The sequence below is a fragment of the Convolutriloba macropyga genome, chromosome 5 (assembly GCF_964194025.1).
Source record: "Convolutriloba macropyga chromosome 5, txConMacr16.3, whole genome shotgun sequence".
Taxonomy (NCBI): domain Eukaryota; kingdom Metazoa; phylum Xenacoelomorpha; order Acoela; family Convolutidae; genus Convolutriloba; species Convolutriloba macropyga.
Window position 1 is genome coordinate 57,918,621 of NC_134472.1, and position 6,953 is coordinate 57,925,573.

At 36.5% G+C, this 6,953-nt stretch overlaps 1 protein-coding gene across 4 annotated transcripts in view; it reads left to right on the top strand.

Moving 5' to 3' along the window:
* Positions 1–2,150: 2,150 nt before the first annotated feature.
* Positions 2,151–6,953, top strand: part of LOC142340122 (uncharacterized) — a 32,601-nt gene continuing 27,798 nt past the window's right edge. For 3 of the 4 annotated variants that reach the window (XM_075390571.1, XM_075390573.1, XM_075390574.1), the window contains exon 1: positions 3,438–3,618. The gene's annotated coding sequence lies outside the window, so the exon portion shown is untranslated. Of the gene's footprint in view, positions 2,275–3,437; positions 3,619–6,953 lie in introns of those variants that run through there. The other variant, XM_075390572.1, reaches the window with a different exon arrangement.

Below are 6,953 nucleotides of genomic sequence, written 5' to 3' on the forward strand. Positions count from 1 at the left end.
AAAGCGAGAACAAAGTGTCGAAGCCATTTGAACCATATCCTTTTATCTGAAAATTTTATATATGCTCCATCTAACGTCTTCTCAAAACCAATGGGAGATATTAATATTAGGATAATGTGATAAGATTTCAACAGGAACCTAAAATACAAAAATATCCAAAAAGCTTAAAAAAAAATTTTTGAAATTTTGTGGCATCGATGCCATAAAACCAGGAGTTAGAAAAAAAACGTTAACCAAAATAATTTAAATTGTTGTAGAAAAAAATGATGGGGTTCTGGTCATTACTGAGAATTTCTTACAAATCATGAAAACGAGTTAAAAATTGGTCTATGTTCAAAAAAATTTTTGAAAAATTATTTTTAAAGTCTCAACAGACAATAAGTTCAATAGCTTTCAAAAGAAGTCAATAAATACGCTCCGTCATGAGTTGATAGAAGAAAAAAGATGTTTCTCATGCATCGGCAATCAATAAGATATAGAAATAAGTCTTATGACTATGAAAACAACAACAAATAAAGGCGAAAACTAAAAAATCAGTTTAAAAAAGGCGAGAAGAAAGTGTCGAAGCCATTTAAACCATTAGCGTTTCTCTGAAAACTTCATCTGTGATCTATTGAACATTTTTCTTAAAACAATTGGAGCTGCCCAAAATAGAATAATGTAATAAAATTTCAAAAGTATTCAAAAATACGAAAAAATCCAAAAAATTTTAAAATTGTTTTTGAAATCTTGTGGCATCGAAGTCATAAAACCAATAGTTAGAAAAAACAAAACTGGTACGCAGATTAGTTTAGTTTACAGTAGAAAGGAGGGGAATCCTGTAAGTACTGAGACCGACTTACAGTTTACAAAAATAAGTTTATGATCAGTTAATATTTAAAAAAAATTCGAAAAATTTTATATAAAGTCTTAACTGTCATTAGCTGTCAAATCAAAGCACTAAACAGCACTAATGCTCATTACGAAACCCATTGAACTTTTAGTCAACAATTTTATGCCATAAGGATCCAGAAATTCAGTAAAACCTCAAAAAAAAAATCAAAATTTCATTAAAAATTACAAAAGCTCAGAGTGTCAGGTTTATCATTAACCAAACATCGATATGAAGAGTGAGCAGTCTCTAGGTGAACCAAAAAAGTATGAAGTTTTCTAAAAAAACAGCTCCCAATTAGAATTCAAATTTATTTTTTATATTAAACTTCCCTATGAGACCAGAACTATTCCTTTTATCACCTTTTTTGTATTGGGAATACAAAAATGATTCCTTTTGTGGCATGAAAAGCAATTTTGAATGAAAAATTTTTAAAGAAGAGATCATAATTTGAAGAAAAATTACACTAAAAGTGAACGAAATCATACCAAATATGAAGTGTTCACACAAAACTTCAGTCCTCGATGACTCCTTGAAAAATACGAAATTAAAAAAAATCTTTTTAATTTAAAATTTCAAAGGCTGGACGAGCTTTTTAACGATACCACTCACATTTCTCTACGATCAATATATCGATCGGCCAAAATTGACTGAACAAAAAAATCCCGTTTGAGTATATAGTTCCTTCCCCCGCAAGTGGGGTCGGAACAACTATATATGGTACCTTGCTGGCCATAAAAAGGGCCATATATGTCCCCTGAAAGCAACAATTTTTTTTCTTTCTATGATTCGTAAGTTACCGTATATGGTTTGTTATATGAAAATAGGTTTCCGTTAATTTCTTCCATCATCCGTTTGATGGCGCAGCCGATCTTTTATGGAAACAAATATGGCACGTGTTCTATGGTTACTAAAGATACATATACCGTCCGTTTTATGGTTAGTAAGATACCATATATGGTTAATTTTATGATTATTAAGGTAATATATGGTTCCTTTAGTGGTAGGTAAGTTTCAATATATATTTTATTGTCAACAAAAAAGACCTATCTGAAAAATATCTTGAATGCAGTTAGAAACTGACCTTTCGAGTTTGCAGTATCGTTTTTATGGTTTCTGTTCTATTGTTACCATGTTAAATATGCGTTTTTTGGTTATCATTAATGGTTATATTGTAGAATTCTTGAAGAACCTGAAAGATTCGTGAGATTGCATTTTCTCATAAATTTTCCGATACATTCTCAGGAGACGACTTTTTTCCTGCAAAATTACTGTCTTTGACAGAATATGTTACAAAAACCGTTTTCTGGCACCACCCTTTAAAAATGATTCTTTCGGACGGAGTTTCAACTAATTACAGTGACGCGCAACATAACCAGTCTCGAAGAGTCCAGTTCTTAAGGGTAATATTTGTTCGTTTTTAGTTGCTATCAAACGATGTTTGTTGCAACAGTTTTAGTCACGTTCGTCTTTTGTTAGGCAAAATTTCCGACTTTTTGTCCAATCATTTTTTTGTTTTTTTTTGTCTGACCATTTGACTTTTCGTCCCCGAGAGCAGGATAAACAAAGAACACTCTGAGGGTTAAAGATCGCCCCTAGAACCTTAAGCATTACTAGTCGCTCATTGTGCAACTCAAGAAAACTGTTGAGGAGACATCAATTCAAAATGTCACATTGTGTCGTGCAGTTCTCTAGAGTATGATCACCCCCACCCGCAGACACCTTCATACCCACTTCTCCCGGCATCATCCTACTCCCGATTCCCTTACCTACCCTCCTATACCTCCTTCCACCCATGACCCGTTGGGCTCCATCCCTGCTCACACCCCCCACTCAACCCCTGCCCCAAACTATACCCCAATTTACCTCCACCGCCCAACTCACAACCGCACTCCCACTCACCCCCACTCCACCAGAATCGCCCCTCAATTAAGCATAATCTAGTCTCCCTAAGCCTCAGACAGAATGCTCAAAGCGTTTCCGGTAATAAAGAATTCAGCGCAACTTCCTTCCTTGAGAAAGTTATCTTCTTAAATTTCATTAAGCTTAGTCACTTTACGTATAAAATGATCTGCACTCAACACACTACCAAGAAAATTAACTGCTTTTAGATGTGGACTTTGAATTCAACTACATAGTGTCCGAACTATAAGTTTATCCAATCAGTTTTCCACGTGATCCATTTGCAAAGTTTTGGCCTGAACATGGCAAAAATTGTTTGCCTATTTGCCAAAAAGAGCTGATTTGTCTCAAATTCAAATTATTTTTAATTGACTTAAGAACTTCAAGTAATAGTTATATGCGTTTTTCAATTCATATTTTTATAGCCAACAGTCAAATTGCACATTTTAGGAGTGCTTTGTAAATAGTTCCTGTGTAGTGGTCAATAACACCGGTCAAAAAGACTGATTGAATTGAAAATTAATGTAAAATTGGAACTCGAATTATACAAAATTTAGGCCGTATTTATAGTACTCTTTATGCGAAAAGCATAGAGATAAATTAGATTAGCTAACAATATTTTACTTGATTGGCATATGAGCAGAACTTGCTCCGAATGCTGGATATGGCATTCTCTTTTTATTAACTTTTCACGAGAACCAAGTTCATCAGGTTTCTGCAGGTGGATTAATTTACCTTGACATCTGATTTTATATGTCGATAGGATTAAGATTGTGCCTTCACAAAATTGGAATAAAGTTTAGTTTGGTGGTTGTTACGCGTCCACTTAGCAATAGAGTCGTCAGGTAAGTTCTTCTTTTATTTTTTGAAACTGTATTGATATTAATTTCTATGTTTCCTGATTTTCTTATGAATCCATCACATCCTCCCTCTTTTTTAAAGCAACATTGTGGGAATAAAATCTGCAAATGTATCTGGTTGTTATCTATTTCTTGCTGATGTTCTTGAAAGGTCTGATGATTCAGGCTGTGGTTGCTCTGAAGTTGATGTTGCTGAAGTAGCTTCTTGATGCGAAGTACCCACATCCGTGTACCCACTCTATTCTCACAATTTTATTGTCGCTCACTAGAAATGTCCGAGTTGCGTTTCAGACAATGTAAAAGATGCGTTCAAGCCGTTTCTGATGATCAAAGTTGCAGGAACTGTTTTTGGCATTTCATTGACCTTGAATAAAAAGGTTTTGCGCAAGCCGAAATCTGCTGTCGCTGGCAGTCTAACTCTTTGTTCCAGATTTAACACAACTGGAGTTTGTCACTCGTCTATGAAGTTTTGCCATGTGTCAACAGTGCCTTTTGCAAGAATGCCTCAATTGACACAGTGAGAGTGGATCTCCACGCTTGAAGTGCCGGATTTATTGTCTGAACTGATCTTTTAGCAAGTCTAATAGTTCTTGGATGATAGAGGGCTGATTACATTTTCCATTACAAATTCCTGACCATTATCATGTACTAAATAATTAGGTGTAACGAATCTTGCGAAGATTTGACTAAGATATACTTTAACTGTTCCTGATGATGATTTTCCCGCGGTGAAAACGTCTATCCAGCCTGAACTCGCCTCAACGGTTGCCAAGATATTATGCCTGTGTCTCTAGCATGACACCAGTCCGTGTGGAGTCGTTCAAAGCGTCGGCATCTGGCCACGTACAGAGCGCTTTTCCCAGGCTAGACTTGTTAATTTGAAATTTCTTACCTTTACTACTAATTTGCAGTACGTCTTTGGTAACGCCAGGCCACAATGCTGTCATTGTGACTGAGGCTTCGCTTTTATTCTTCACAGTATTTGCCTCATGTGCTTTTGCCATTATCAAATACCTGACTTTAGGTGGAATGAAGGGAAAAAATCTTCTGCAGATGATTTCATTGTGTATGGTTAATGCCTATTTTTGATGTTCAAAAATTTTACATTTCCGAACATTGCATCCTACGGCCACAATTGACTCTTTCAAATATGTCCTTAAATTTTATGTTTTTTCTATGTTTTGTTCTGATTTGCTTTGGTCACCAAGTCGTTCTGAGTAAAGTAACTGTTGATTTGGATGCAAATTTTATCGTTATCAGGTTCGTCTTCGTCAAAATCTATTCTGCTCAAAGAATCTGAGTGCGGTGTTTGCTTCTCTCCTAGTGTGTACTCCAATTCATAGTCAAAGCCCATTAGATCTATTGAGCATCTTGTTATTCTAGCTGATGCTCTCTTCGGGACTTTCGTGTCCGGTTGAAAGAGATATTTGAGGTGTTTGTGGTTTGCCTCTACCGTAAATTGTCTGCCAAGAAGAAGTGGTTTCAGCTATTTGACCGCAAAGACCATTGTCACTGCTTCCCATTATATTGGTGAGTAGATTTGCTCCGATGGAACCAATTTCCTTGAGACAATGATTACTGGATGTCCTGGCTGCGAAAGAACCCATGAATTGCATTTTCAGAGGCGTTAGTAGTTACTGTGACTTCATTTTGCAAACTGTGAGGCTGTAAGGAAGGGCTTGCTCATAGGTCTTCAGAGGTTTTTTCACCTTTTTGGCCCCGTAAAGAACCTCTTTTTATCATGTCATTCAATGCTGGCATTTTAGTTGCAAAATTTTCAATCTTTCCTTTGTAGAAATTTGATAGCTCAACAAACGATTCGAGTTGTTTTTTGATAGTTGGTGCTTCTGCACTTTTAATAATATTTAGGATCTAGTGCTATTCCGCTCGCAGAAGTGGAATTTCCCAAAAACCTAAAACTTTTGATGGTTTAGGGTTGGATTTCTTCTCATTGTTAGTAATGTTTTTCTCACGAGGTCGACTCTTAAGTGCAAGTAGTCTCGACGCAAACTGCTCCTTGGTTGTTACACTAACCAACGCATCGTCCTGCAAAAAACATAACCCACTTGATTTCTTCGAGCGTTGATTCGATGCAGTTCTGAAAGATTGAAGAAGAATTCTTTGACTTTTGAGGTGGTTGGCACATTTTGAGAAGTCGCGGAAATATGTTGATTGTCCAAATATCCTTTGCCTCATCGTCAAGTTCAGTTTGGCAGTTAGCGTCTGAGAGGTCTGTTTTGCCAAAGTAGGAGGCTCCAGAAAGATTATGGAATATCATCTCCATGTCTGGTGCAGTCCTTGTCCATGAGGTTGCTATTTTAAAGTTCACGACGCAAAGTCTCAGATAACCAATTCTCAGTCTCTGCCATACCAATGGTGATGCATTCGTGACTTTACTTGGGAGCACATGCTCCAATATGCCTGTTTGACCGTCCGTTCTAATTGTCTGAAACATTGTCCTGAAGAGTTTTTCCAGAACATTGGCTATGATACTGCTATTAACTTGACATGACTTTTTTAAACCTTGACAGCAGGTAAGCAATGGGTTTTGACGTTGTTTGCACTGTGCTAGGGTAGATGGTCTCCCCCAAGTAGTTCCAATTCTTTACCAAACTGCACAACTCTGAGTTGATTTTTTGCGTTCCTGCATCCGTTCCACTCAACATCACATGTAAGTGATCCCAGAACCTTATATTGCTGGCCATGATAAGCTTCGAGATGTCTTATAGTACCAAATAACTGAGGTTTACCAAGCTTAGTCCTAATTTTGGAGGATAACGAAATGCTAATTGCACCTGTGTCTAACAACTGCATTTTCAGTTTGTGGGTATTTATTGAGATATATTCACATGTCACAGACATGCTAAATATTTGTTCTTAAGTATTTAACAATTCCGTCTTTGATCATGGAGACGCTTGCTCTGAAGAATAGTTTTCTCCGCAGAACTTGTCTTATTCAGGGGGTTTGCTTCTACACTTTTGTGAGAAGTGTCCAACCGCTTCACATGAGTTTCTTTTTTTCACTTGTAGCTGGACAAGATCTACCAAAATGTGGTTTACAACCACAAAATTCAACAAATAGTTGCTTTTGTTAAATTTGAGTTTTCTGTTTCTTTTAGGAAATAGGTTTTTAAAGTTGTACCCAAAATCTTATTTCACAGTAAGAGGCCTATTACTTGATGAAGAGCTCGCAAAAGCCATTGCTTGACTTCTAAATTGTAACCGCTGATTCATTTCAGCAACAAAAAATGCTAATTTGGCATTAATATCGTCTGTAGTCTAAGTTTTTGCTTCAGGTTCCCTCAAACCTGAGATAAGTT